At 36.3% G+C, this 14,166-nt stretch overlaps 1 protein-coding gene across 9 annotated transcripts in view; it reads left to right on the top strand.

The window, feature by feature from the left end:
* XRCC4 (X-ray repair cross complementing 4) overlaps positions 1 to 14,166 on the top strand; it is a 235,263-nt gene that overhangs the window by 72,602 nt on the left and 148,495 nt on the right. The window lies entirely within an intron of this gene.

Genomic DNA, 14,166 nt, shown 5'->3' with positions numbered 1-14,166 from the left:
CATGACTTTCTACCATAATTATTAAAATGCTTTCTAAAATAATTTTATGATATATGTGTGATTCTTTTGCCATACATACATGATTTTTTTTAGAGTTTTATTATAAACTGTCCAACTCCTTTGATATATATCTTAAAATTTCATGTAACAGAAGTTATTTCTCTTTCTAGTGGGTCATTTCGTGCCTCCTATGACATTTGGGAAAAGCTTGATGAGACCAAAGTTGCTAGAAAATAAATTCAGCTTTACTCTCATTCATGGCAGTTCCACCAACCTTATCTTGAAGCAATTCCTGTTGTTTTATTCAGAAAACTTATTTTCTATTTACTAAGTGTATTAGTTTTCAATTACTCTATAATAAATTGTTGCCAACTTAGCAGTTTAAAAGCAACAACCATTATCTCACAGCTTCTATAGGTTAGAAGTCCAGGCATAGCACGACTTGCTTCTCTGCTCAGGATCTCAACAAGGCTGAAATCAAAGTGTCAGCCAGACTGCATTCTCATCTGGAACTCAGATTCCTCTTCCAAGCTCACCTGATTGTGGGCAGCATTCATTTCCTTGCTGGCTGTTAGCCGAGGATTGCTCTCATCTCCTAGAAGCCATTCTCATGGCACCCTCCATCTTCAAATCCAGCAACAGGGAATTTCCTTCAAGTCCAACCCCTGCTTTTCCTGAAGAACCCAGTCCATTTTAAGGGCTCACTTGATTTAATCAAGCCCAGCCAGAATAATCTCTCTTTTTTAAAGTCAGCTGTGCCATATAACTTAACCTAAGCACAGGAGTGAATATCTCATTAAATTCACAAGTTCTCACCCAACCACAAAAGGAGAGGATTATACGGGACATGCACACCAGCGCATGGAAATCTTGAGAGCCATGTTAGAACTCTGCCTACCATGAAAATAATAGAGGCTATTAGGTATGTATTTCTTCAAATTTCTTTTTGTCATATCTGTATGTGTTTGTATTATTTTCCTCCTTGAATTCACTCTATTAGGCCTGTGTTCCCACTCTTAACACTCACCTCTACTCTCATATTTTTATTTTCCCCTACTTGCTGCTTCTCTTCAATTATGTTGCCTAGTCCTCAGTTCTTTTCACTCAAGTGAATCTGTCTGCACTTTTCTATGGCTCAAGTTTAAATCCACTTCTTTTATGCAGGGACTCTTGCAAACAGCTGATCTCCCCGTGTTTGGTCCTCCATACTCTCATCTACTACCCAAGAAAAATTTCTAAAGTGCAAATCTAATCACATTATTCTGTTAAAAATCATTGGAAATCTCACCTTATTGTCTTTAGCAGAAGCTCAAATATGGTCTATATATATGTTATGGTTTGGCCGAAAAAAAATTTAAGCAAGTTTTCAACAATTCAAATTAGGAACTTATAGCTAAAAATCTAGATTTCATTCCTTTCTTGAAAAATTAGAAATCTGATTAATATGGCCCCCCAATCCACAAGACAACAATCCACTGACACTACCTAGTGGCTGTCCCTGTAGATGGGAAATGCTGTCTATAGCTTGCCAGCCCATCAACTTTATTCATTTACTTTATCTGCTTGGCCTGTGAAGACAGTTTGCAAGCCCTGACCTAGAGAATAAAAGCTAAACATCATAGCATGGCATTCATACTTTTTCCTGACTTCATCGCATTCATTCTTTTCAAATCGTGTTGCATTTTAGTTGGGTGATTACGTTTCATTTTCTCCTGCCGGATTATGATTTCCATAAGGACAGGAAGTATGCTTTGTTTATGCTTTCATTCTCAGCCCCTGACATAATTTCTAACACATACTAGGAACTCAATGAAATTGATTTGAATGATGCTGATTGTCCTTTTACGCTGACATACTGATTTCATGTGTCCAAATAATTGGTCAAAAGTCAGTGCAGACGAAAGTGTGTATAAGCTCTCTAGCACTGTTGAAAATCTTAAGGCAAACCTTTATTCTCTACCAAAGATGAATCAATAGAATTATTTTGTGTTACAAAGAATGATTCATTCTAGTACTACGATGCAGGCAGTGGTGGTGGAAACTCTTCAATATTATTGGTGTCTTGATCCTTTTATTCTTTTTTGGGAGTGTGTGAATTGGGACTCCCCTGAGAGTGTTATATGTTCAGTCTGCTGGAGAACACACAGAAAATAGGACTTCCAGTTGGCCTTTGTTCCTTTCTTTTAAGATATTGAAAGGATTTCTGTTTGTTGACATCCATCAATCAATAAATATTTATAACTTTTCTAAACAGGTTTCCTAACCATTGCTGGTCATTAAAGAGCATTTTAAACTGTGATTCTTAACCTAAAGTTCTTTTGAGAATGATGGGTTTGGTTATTGGAGGATTAAATAAGATGTTTTATGGAATTGCTACTGTAGTTCTTTATGATTGGATTAAAACATGAAAATGTAAACAGGATTATTGAACTATATAAATCTAGAAGGATGAAGTTTACAATGCTCTGTCTACTTAAATTGTCCTGTTAGGGTTCAAGGATGGCCTTTCCTCTGCAGATTTTGTTGTTTTTCAGACATGTCATATTGAACTATTAAAAAAATACATCTCCCCAGTATCCCACAAAAGGATTTTTGCATGGAATTAGAGGTAGCTACTCATGTTAAAAAGAATCATAGATTGTTGTTGGCAATGAGAAGGAAATCATGTTTAATCCAAGACAGGGTGGTTCCTCTAGGTTACTCAGTGATGAGACAATAACAATGGAAAAATTTGCATCATTGCTCTTTTTCTCTCTCTCAAATTGTGAACAAATTCTTTTCATGATCCTGTTTTTATGTTGATCTCACAGGTTCAAAACATTCTGGACTGTTCTTTTTTTCAGCGGTAGTTCTTAGTGATGACGTGAGCTGTCTACAAGAAATTGTTTTCTGATTATATTCCAACAACAGTCATTATTTTTGATACTCTCTGGCTTTAGTTTTAGATATTGTTCCAGTATTTCTTTATTTTGTATTTATAATGTTCAGTCCACACTCAGGAAAGAAAAAACTTGGCTAAAAGTAATTCTCATCCTCTTCACATTTTGGGAAACGAGTTATCATTAGGACATAATCATAGACTATGTAAGGTTGAAATACTACTACCTGTATTAAAGTTTTCTAGAGAAACAGATTAATAGTCATTATAAAATATTGGCTCACACAATTATGGAGGCCGATAAATCTCATTATCTAGAAGCCAGAGGCCCAGGAAAGCTGGTGATATAGTTCAAAGCCTGACAGCTGGAGAGCTGATGGTGTAGATTCCAGTCCAGGTCTGAAGGTCTGAGAACCACAAGTGCCAAGGGCAAGAGAAGATCTATGTCCCAGCTCAAGTTCTCAGGCAGGGTGAATTCATCTTTCCTCTGCCTTTTTGTTCTATTCTGGCCCTCAAGTGATTGGATAATGCCCAGCCACATTAAGGAGGGCCATCTGCTTTACTTAGTCTACCACTCAGATGCTAATCTTTTCCAGAAACACCCTCACAGACACACCCAGAAATAATATTTAACCAGCTATCTGGGCATGCGGTGGCTCAGTCAAGTTGACACATAAAATTAACTGTCACACTAGCTATTGCTAGTCTTGATATCGAGAATCTGATTATGGTCCCATATACTGACACCTTGGTTAATATTTCATGCTGCTACTGTTATCCCCAAAACGTGCTTATCTGTTCTGAGATCAACGTACTTGTGAAAAATATTGAATATGATACCAATGAGCACTTTTTTTTTTTTGAGGAAGATTAGTCCTGAGCTAACTGCTGCCAATCCTCCTCCTTTTGCTGAGGAAGACTGGCCCTGAGCTAACATCCATGCCCATCTTCCTCTACTTTATATGTGGGACGCCTACCACGGCATGGTGTGCCAAGCGGTGCCATGTCCACGCTTGGGATCTGAACCAGCAAACCCCAGGCCGCCAAAGCGGAACGTGCGAACTTAACTGCTGCGCCACACGGCTGGCACTTTTTTTTATGACACTTCTCACACTATGTAATGGTTACTTCTTTGCAAGTCTCTTTGCAGGCAAAGGCAAGCTTTATGCTTGATGTATATCCTAGTATTTGGTGAAAAATTCCTTAAAAATGTTTGTTGAATAGAAATTAAAAGAGTGAACAGTTCTTTGAGGTTATATAGTAGTTTTTCTTTTTGAATGCCACCCATATAATACCTGTGAATTAGGGTAAATAGGTTGAACAATAGTATTATTTGAAGTTTTTGAAGTTCAAAGATCAAGGTCACGGTTTGTTGGTAAAGGAACCTCCTTTAGACTACTATTTATCTCATGTATATCTTGTTCTGGAACTTAAGTACAAAGGATGTGGATAACATTATAGGAAGCGGATTTCAAATTTTTTAACACATCCTGTTTTTCTTCATATTTTTCATAGCTAAAAGAAAGATGTATATAGGAGGAAAGAAATGTGTTAAGAAAAACCAGAATTGAAATCTGATTGTCAGTCTTTGACATGGCATTTAGGTCTAGGAAATAGCCGTTAAAGCCAATTTAATTGTTACATTTAAAAACCTCAAAATTTAAAGTAGGCTTTGAATTTATGCTCATTAAACACAGATATTGCTAAGATAGAGAGTTGTTAAAAGCGGAAATCTTAGTAAAACATGTGCTAAATAAATACGAATTTGCTTTTGAGGTAGCTCTTCCAATAGATATTCAATTCCAGAGAATCCTTCTAGATCGTAGAGTCAAGTTGGTCAGATTTCCTAAAATCGTTAAGAGGAGATCCGCACAGATAACCTTTGAGGCTGGAGGCATAAGAGGAATGTTCATACAAATGCGAGTGTTTCGGTCAAGGGGAAGGTAAGGACAGAATGGAAAATAGCTTCTTTTGGCCCCCCAATCATGCCTGGTTTCTAGTTTCTATGAGACTAATGTTCAGTGAACTGGAATATTATCTCCGTCCAGTTTAGGAAAACAGCCTAACCTCGTGGCAACCACTTCTATTTGCTTAAAATCAACACTTCCTTTTTAATTTGAATGGAATGTGACGATTGCTGTCACTTACTGTATAGAATCTCTTTGGGAAGAGTTTAGGTCGAGTTGCTTCAGAAGCAGTTGGTCATCCTCATACTCAGTCCTTAGATAATTTTCTTTGCCTTGTTCATTGATCCAGTTAGCAATACTTGAGTGGCAAATTTGAGTCTATGCAAAGCATTAACTTGTAAAAGCTTGCCATGAAATTGTAGAAGTTTACATATCCAGTCTAAGAATTAAATAAACCTGTTGGAGCTACCCTTCCAAAAAGGAACTCTGTATGTGACAGGCACACCAGGCATCATGGCCCCCTTCTTCAGTTTATAGCCAAACACTGATTTATAAATTTAGGATAACTTTTAAAGAGTCTATATTCTGTAGTTTTCTGAACTGGCTTACTAAGGGGAATGCTTTTTCTCCCTTAATTTATTGTAACCATGACAGTAAGTGCCAAAGCATTTCTGGTAGTTGAACATAAATCTTTGATCTGACCTTTGGAGTCATACAATCAAAGAAAAACTATGCTTTTAAAAATTTTGTGAAATATTCATTTTGCATCTGACATTGTTTCCTCATGGATGTGACTTTTCATCTTACCATGTATCTCAGTACATACTGTATTTTCAGAATGCCACCCTCCTTCCACTGCTCGCTCACTGTAGTTTTAGGGATTTATCCCTTAGCACCCCATCGAATGAATTGTGATTACTACATTGTCAAAATACAATAACTGCTATACCATTTGGACATTTTTGGCAATGGGTTAAGTGTTCTTTTATGAGATTGCTTCATAAGAAACAATTCACAGAAGTGGAACTGTAGTATGCCAAAACAGTTGATTTCTTTTGGACTCAACTGAAACTGGGTTTCTGGTTTTAATATTTGCTAACAGTAAGGTGCTATTCTATGTAACATGACTTATTTACTTAGTTACCGCAAAACACTTGGTGTTTCATGCAGTAATGACATTATTTCATTGAAAACAGTAATTTTAGTACTGCGATATTTCAACATTTTTGCCTGGCTGCATTTACACTTTGAGCTTTTAAAAGTTGAAAATTCATGGTTGTGGTATTATAGTTTGTATGAGGTTTTCTGAAATTAATCTATTAACATTGTAGTGTTATAAAATACTGCTACTCTCTTTACATTTATGTAAAGCAGATAGTCTATCTGATTCATCTTTCTGTAATGAGATTGCCTTGCACATGTGCATGGTAGGAACTAAGAAAGAATATTTGGGGCTGGCCCTGTGGCCGAATGGTTAAGTTTGCGCGCTCCACTTCGGCGGCCCAGGGTTCGGATCCTGGGCACGGACATGGCACCATTCATTAGACCATGTTGAGGTGGCGTCCCATGTGCCACAACTAGAAGGACCCACAACTAAAATATACAACTATGTACCAGGGGGATTTGGGGAGGAAAAAAAAAAAGCAGGAAAAAAAAAGAATATTGAATTGAATTTCAAGTTTTCATGTATGATTCTACAGAAATTTATTGACTACATTCACATATTCCTGATACTATTTTAGTCTTAGATCTGGAGCTCAAAATCTAAATTTATTGCTATTAATCCCAGGGAGACTTCTGTATTAATTGACATAAGGCCTGAAACATAGGAAACACTTAATAAATGTTACTTCTTATTATTATTTGAAAAATATTATGCTTATTCAGCTTATTTGATTATGTAGGTGGAACATATTCTCTGAATATGTATTATTTTTAAGAAATTAATTTGTAGACTTCTAATATCTGGCATTGCTATAGGAAAACAGATGGCATTCCAATTCCTTATCATTCTCATATAACCTATTGTATTGCTCTGGAATCTTTTAGGACTCTCTTTTTGTCCCAAATGTCCCAAAATTTAATGATGCTGTGTCTTGATATGAGTCCTTTTTTAATGCAGTTATCTAGGACCTTAGTAGAACCTTTCTATCTGGAAATTTAAATCTTTCAGTTCATGCATTTCTTCTTCTACTTTTTAAATTACTTCTCTGTTTTGTGTTTCATTTGGCTAACTCTGTTCTGTGGATTTTAACTGATTCTGTACTGTACTGATCCTCTAATTTTCTTACATCTTCTCTCCTATTTTCCATATATTTATTTATTTGTGTATATGCGCACGTGTGTGTGTGCAGCCCAGAATTCCATCTCTTGATCTCTGTAGCTAGTGAGTATGGTTTCTACTTGTTTGACATGAGCTCTAGGCCTGGGGAGTGCCTTGTGAGGAACAGCCATGTAAACATGATCTCACCGTGTTGAGTACCCTCCAGTTGGCTGCCTGCTTTGACTCATTCTCCAGTCCCTTGAAATAGATTTTTCTTTTTTGTCTTTTTTTTGGATTCAGAGTTTATAATAATTATCTCTAGGAGGGTTAATCTAATACAGTTTACTCTGCTATTATCTGAACTGGAACTACTTCAATGTTAACTTTTAATTACATTTTTCTTTGCAAGAAAATTCAATTAAATGCATGGTTACCATCCATCGCGCTCTCCACTTCTTAATCTCATCGAAAATACATGCTAATTTTCATGCCTTATGGGCAGTTTTCCTATTAGTTATTCACCTAAAAAAAACCTTAAAAATTTAAAAATATTTTTAGACTAGTAGTTTGTTTTTATCTTGTCTCTACATAAAGAAATAAATCAAAGTAAATATTACTAGTTTTCTGTACAAATATTGTCGATAGAAATTTGTTTCCTACAGACCTGCCCTTAAATTACAATAAGTAATGTTTTTCTAGGATTCATAGTAAATATTTTTGAATGAAAAAATATGGGAGAAGAATTTTTAATCAATAGTTTAAAGAGAAAATTATTAGACTTTAAAAAATTCTTTAGAAATAAATTCATAAACCTTACAAAAATTAGCATATTTTGTCTTGAGTCCTTATTTTATAATGTAATTTAAATTGAGGATTTAAGGATACTTGGTATTTCTTAATTTTTTTTAAGGATCACTAGTTTTTAGTTTTTTAGTTTATGATAACTGATTTTAAGGGTAATGGAGGTATAGTTAACACAGTAAGTTTTCATGAAAATGTTTTGTTCCCAAAAAGTTTCTACTGTCAATATAATGCTTTTTAACCAATCATGCCATTACATCAAATAAGTATAGTTCAGTGCTTTTGGGCAAGATGGAGAAGGTTGGCCTTAAGTTTCTGATATTTTTAAATGGCAAAGGACCAGAATTTTTTTAAAAAAAAATACAGGATTCTATTGTTTTATTTTTCCTAGAGAATGCTATGAGACACCTGAGCAATTGTTACTAAACAGGGTAAACTGTTTTAAATTCAGAAATGAATGATCCATGATATTTCATACTATTTCCTCTTAAGTTATGTTTCCTAAGTATCCCGTAGCATGATATTTTATCATATTATAAGTTGTGTCCAGTGTTGGCTCACTCACTGTTTCTGTGAGGCCTCTGAAACTACGCAACAGTAAACAGTAATCTCAGCCCCAGTGAGATTTTTCTCTGTCATAGCAACTCTGGAATGCTACTGTGGTAAAGTAATCAACCATTTTTAGAAGACAAATCAAGTTCAAACTGACTCAAGAGAGTGCAGGTTTTTTGTGCCCTTAGGTGTTATTTCTATTGTGTCTTATTTGTAAAATCCTTCATAAGCAGGCCTTAGATTTTGTTCACAAATCTCCTATAGGAAAAGTCATTATTTTGAATACAGAGATTACAATTGCTTATTCAGGAACCCACTACAAATAAATGTCAGTATTGGGATTTTAAGGTAGAGATTTCTAAGGTTCCCATATACTGTATAATTCTTTTGATGTGACCAAGGGATCAAAAATAATGAAGAATAAGACTAAGTAGGCAATTATGTTCATATTTCTACCTACAGATCATTTGATAGTCTTATCATCTGCAATGTGGGGAGTCTGAGTCAAAAATAAGCAATGAGAAACAGTTAAAGAACATGGAAATAACTCTTGATTAGATGAAAAAACATTATGTTCCTGAACTGAGGAATTACCTTATAATTCATATTGGAAAGAAGTCAATTCCTTATAAAATAATTTGAAAATGAATGTAATTCCAAACCAAATTCCCAGTATTTTTTTAGTTGCTGTTGTTTTGTTTTTGATTTGTCTGAAATTCATAGTCAAAATTTCTTGGGATATTCTTGGGAAAACAAGAAAATAAAATTTTGAGAAAAGAATTATGAGATGGAACTTATCCTTATTAGTAAAACATATTATAAAGCTATGATAATTAAAAGAGCATGCTACTGGTTAAAGGATAGAGACCAGTGAGACTGAATAGGGAACTCAAGACCATAGTTCAGTATGCATAAATATGTACTTTCTAATAATGGTGGCATTTCATATCATTAGGGAGAGAATAGATTTCTGGATAAATGGAGAAGAAATGTTGGTTACGTGTTTGGAGAGAGAAAGTTAAAAATGAAAACATAGGTGAATAGTAACTCTGATTAGCAAAGACCTTAAGAGGAAACTATTGTTAGATTTAACTACATTAAAATGTAAATACTCGGGGCTGGCCCAGTGGCGCACTAAGTACACACGTTCCGCTTCTCGTTGGCCCAGGGTTCGCTGGTTCGGATCCTGGGTGCGGACATGGCACAGCTTGGCAAGCCATGCTGTGGTAGGCATCCCACATAGAAAGTAGACGAAGATGGGCATAGATATTAGCTCAGGGCCAGTCTTCCTCAGCAAAAAGAGGAGGATTGGCAGCAGTTAGCTCAGGGCTAATATTCCTCAAGAAAAATAAATATGTAAAATAAAATGTAAATGCTCTATAAGTAATATTGCCAAACCAGAAAAATATTTGCAACATTTATGACCAAGAATTCACTCACTCAGTTAACATTTTTTGAATCCCTACTGTGAGCATGGGGCTTACATTGAGGGTGGGGAAGACAGACAATAAATATTTATAAAGAATATGATTTAAGATGATAACGTTGCTATGAAGATCATAAAACATTATTTCCCAATAATGCACTATTGGCATTTCTTTTTATACTGCCTGGAGGATTCTAGAATTATTATATCATATATAGGGTAGTCAAGAAAGTATCTCTGGAGAGGTAGCATTGAACAGATACTTGAATAAAGTAAATTAGGTAGCCATGTGAATTTTATGGAGAAGAACATTCCAGGAAGAATATGCAAATACTCTGTGTTAGTTTCCTGTTACCACTGTAACCAAGTTCCCCAAATTTATTTCTTTCAGCTTCTAGAGTCTGCTGACATTCCTTGGCTTATGGTCAAATCTTTCCAGTCTCTTTTTGCATCATCACATTGCCTTCTGCTCACTCTGATCTGCTTCCCTTTTATAAGGACCCTTGTGATTACATTGGGCCCACAGGATAATCCACAGGACTGTGACAATTGTCCCATCTCACGATCCTTGATTTAGTCGTATCTGGTAAATCCCTTTACCCATATAAGGTAATATTCACAGATTCTGGAGATTAGGATGTGAACATCTTTGGGGGGCCATTATTCAGTCTACCATAGACCCTGAGGCAGTGTATTCATTTTCAGTGCCTACTCTAACAAATTACCACAGATATAGCAGCTTAAAACAACTAAATTTTCTATCTTACATTCTGTAGGTTAAGTCCAACACAGGTCTCACGTAGTTAAAATCAGTATGTCAGCAGGGCTGCAATCCTTTCTGGAAGCTCTATAGGAGAAGCCATTGCCTTGCCTCTTCCAGCTTCTAGAAACCACCCATATCTTTGATTCATGATCTTCTTTCATCTTCAAAGCCAGCAATTTTGTATCTTTCTCTGCCTGTCTTCAAATTACATGTCCCTCTGAATTGTAGCTGGGAAAGGAAGTTTCTCTGGTTTTAAGGATTTTATGTGAATAGATTGGGCTCACCCAGATAATCCAGAATCATCTTCCCATCTCAAGGTCTATAACCTTTTTCCCATGGAAGTTAATTTAAATTTAAATAGCCTTGTGTGGCTAGTGACTACTGTATTGCACAGTGCAGATAATAGATACAGTTTTGGAGAAGTTTTGCTATAATGAGAGCAGAGAAATGGACAGTAGCTGGAATCAGAAGGATATGGGATTAAGGGAGTTTTTGCTTTGCTTTCTTTTTTTAGATTGGTAATATTAAAACATTTTTATATTCATTATGTATTGTTGAGTAACAAGTGACCACAAACTTTGCAGCTTAAAACCACATGCATTTATTATTTCATGGTTTCTATGGGTCAGGAGTCCAGGCATGGCTTTTCTAGGGCTTATATGAAAGCTGCATCAAGGTGTTGGCCAGGTCTGTCATCTCATCTCAAGGTGAAGGCTCTTCTCTGAAGATCATGTAGATGCTGGCATAGTTCAGTTCCTTGTGGCCCAGTGGACTGAGGGCCTCAGTTTCTTGCTGGCTGTAGGTGGTTAATTTTATGTGTCAACCTGGCTGGACCGAGGTGCACAGATGTGTGGTCAAACATTGTTTTGGATATTCTGTGAGGATTTTTTTTGGATGAGATTAACATTTAAATTAGTGGACTTTGGGCAAAGCATGTTACCTTCCATAATAAGGGTGGGCCTCAATCAATCAGTTAAAGGCCTGAATAGAACAAAAGAGTGACCTTACTGGAGCAAGAAGGAATTCTGCCATCTGGTGGCATCCGTCCTTCCTGGGCCTCCACCTTGTTGGCCCACCCACCAGATTTTGGACTTGCCAGCCTCTGTAATCACATGAGCCAATTCCTTAACATAAATCTCTTTCAGTATATATACACATCCTATTGGTTTGATTTCTCAGGAGAACCCAAACTAGTACACTGCCTGTTGGTCAGAGATCTCCCTTAGTTTTTAAATGATTGTTTGCCAGATACCACTCTCGGCTTCCTGCCACAAGAGCTTCTCCAACATGGCTGCTAGTCCATAAAAGCCAGAAAGGAGAGAGTCTGTTAGCAAGATGGCCATTACAATCTTATAGAATTTAGTCACTGAAGTGATATTTGTCACTTTTGCCATATTCTTTTGGTTAGAAGCAAGTCACAGGCCTGCCCACACTCCTGGGGAGGGGATTATACAGGGTATGTGTACCAGGAGGTTGGGATAATTGGGCAGTCTTAGAGGAAACTCTGAGTCCTCTTTACCCACTCATTTTCCTGCCTGTAAACTTCCAATAGCTTTTTGTTGTAATTAGGATTAATTCGGAATGTGCTACTGCGGCCTACGAAGTCCCACGTGCCCTAGTCTCCTGTGTAACTTTCCATTCTCATCTCCCCCATCCTCTCCCTCCGTTTTTATCCTCTCATACTGGCCTGCTTTTGTTCCTAAAAACCTGTCACTCCAGGCCTTCTTACTTGGTTGCTCTTCTGCCTAGAGTCAGCTCTTCCTACAGCTGTCATGTTTTCATCCTTTAGGTGTTGGTGCCAATAGCACTTATCTGGCAAGGACTTGTTCCTGACTACTGTATCCAAAGATACTCTGCCCTCTAGTCACTATCTCATTATCCATTTTATTTTCTTCATTGAATCTACATCTGTTATTTGATCATTATGCATCGTCAACTCTCTCCGCTAAAATACAAGCTTCAAGAGAGTGGACACATTGTTTTTCTTGCTCACAACAGTGTCTCCAATGCCTGGCACTTCCTACATGCTCAAAATATCCAGTAAATGAATGATTGAGTACATTCTATGTTTCACCATATGAAGACGGAAATAGTAATATGAGTAATATGTAGACCTATCCTTTTGCAGCTTTTATCCCAGTGCAAGAAAAAATAGCAGATACTGTAAAGCTATGGTAGGTGTCCATACTCACCCGTTAGACCACCCAAGTATAATTGAATAAATGGTGAATGTCTGGTAGAAAATACAGGGAGGTGCTAGTTTGGTAATGAGGGAGATGGACAATGAATTCTGTTTTGACATTTGAAGTTTGAGGTCCATATAGGACATCCTGGTGGCTCCAAAAAAGAGTCAAATGTGTATATAGGTGTGGACTTTAGGAGAGGCGTTACCCAGAGATATAGACTTGGCAGTTTTTAGCTTATCTGTAATGGTGGAAGCTGTGATTGTGGATAACCCTATAATTCTATAGAAGAGAAAGAGGAGTGGGTCAAGGGACCATTCCAAGAAATAGTGCCATTTAGCATCTAAGTAGAAGATAAGGAAGCGTCCTGTAAAGAAATGATTAGATAAGGATTATGAGTTCTAGAAGAGTGTCAGGGAATCCAAGACAATATTTCTTTATCAGCTTCTAATACCAAAAGTAATGTAACGGGAAAATAATAGGCAACCCCTGCTCCCTACTCCGCCCCCTTAGTCCAGTTACTATAAGAAGAGCCTTCCGGTTAATTTTCATAGTTAGTTATAACTCCTAATTAGGCTAAGATAAATCTTCTAGATTTTACTATATTTTCCATGAACCAAAAGACTCATCATCTCTATTTTAAGACAGTAATGGAATGAACATTTCTAGTCATTCAAATTGAAGTAACTTCTGAGATTCCGTCACCATGTAGACTTTTGGAACTTTTGCCCTCAAGGATTCCTTGACTCCCACCGAAGATTTTTGCAATTATGAAGACCAAAATAAGAATTCTTAGATGATATTTAATATAATAAGCATATAGCATGACCTTAAAATTGCTAATAATTTGTAGTTCTATAATTAAAGTTCAAAATACTTTTCACTCATAGGTTATTGTGTTTTGAGTATACGAACCTACAAGATCTAAAATACACAGAGCCTTGCTGGATCGTGAATCATCTTGAGCTGTTTAAGCATTTTTTATAAGCTGTAAGAAATTTGGGCGAGAAAATAGTTGGAAATATGAGATTAGTGGTCTCGCAGATATAGCTGTCAGTCTCTTTAGAAGGAATCCTTATAGGCATCCTTTTCTCAGTTCCAGCTACCTTAGAAGATAAATGTGACCAGTCATCAGCTTAGATATGTTACTGCTCCAGGAGGTTCATTTGTAATACTCTTTATTTAAAGCTAAAATAAACATTTCAGCAGCTCACTAAACCAAAGCGTTTCTGATACAAAGATCTCAATAAAAATGTAGTTGATTTGAAATACTTATAATTGATGTTAACATAAGTAGGCCAAAGTAATACAGTATAGTCACTTTTTTTTATGTAACTTGACTGATTTCCTATATTACTAGAATTTTACAACTGTGTATTACAACAACTATGCA

Source organism: Equus przewalskii, chromosome 13 (assembly GCF_037783145.1).
Source record: "Equus przewalskii isolate Varuska chromosome 13, EquPr2, whole genome shotgun sequence".
NCBI classification, from domain to species: domain Eukaryota; kingdom Metazoa; phylum Chordata; class Mammalia; order Perissodactyla; family Equidae; genus Equus; species Equus przewalskii.
Note: the sequence above shows the minus strand (reverse complement) of the source record. Positions and strands in the feature narration are given on the sequence as shown.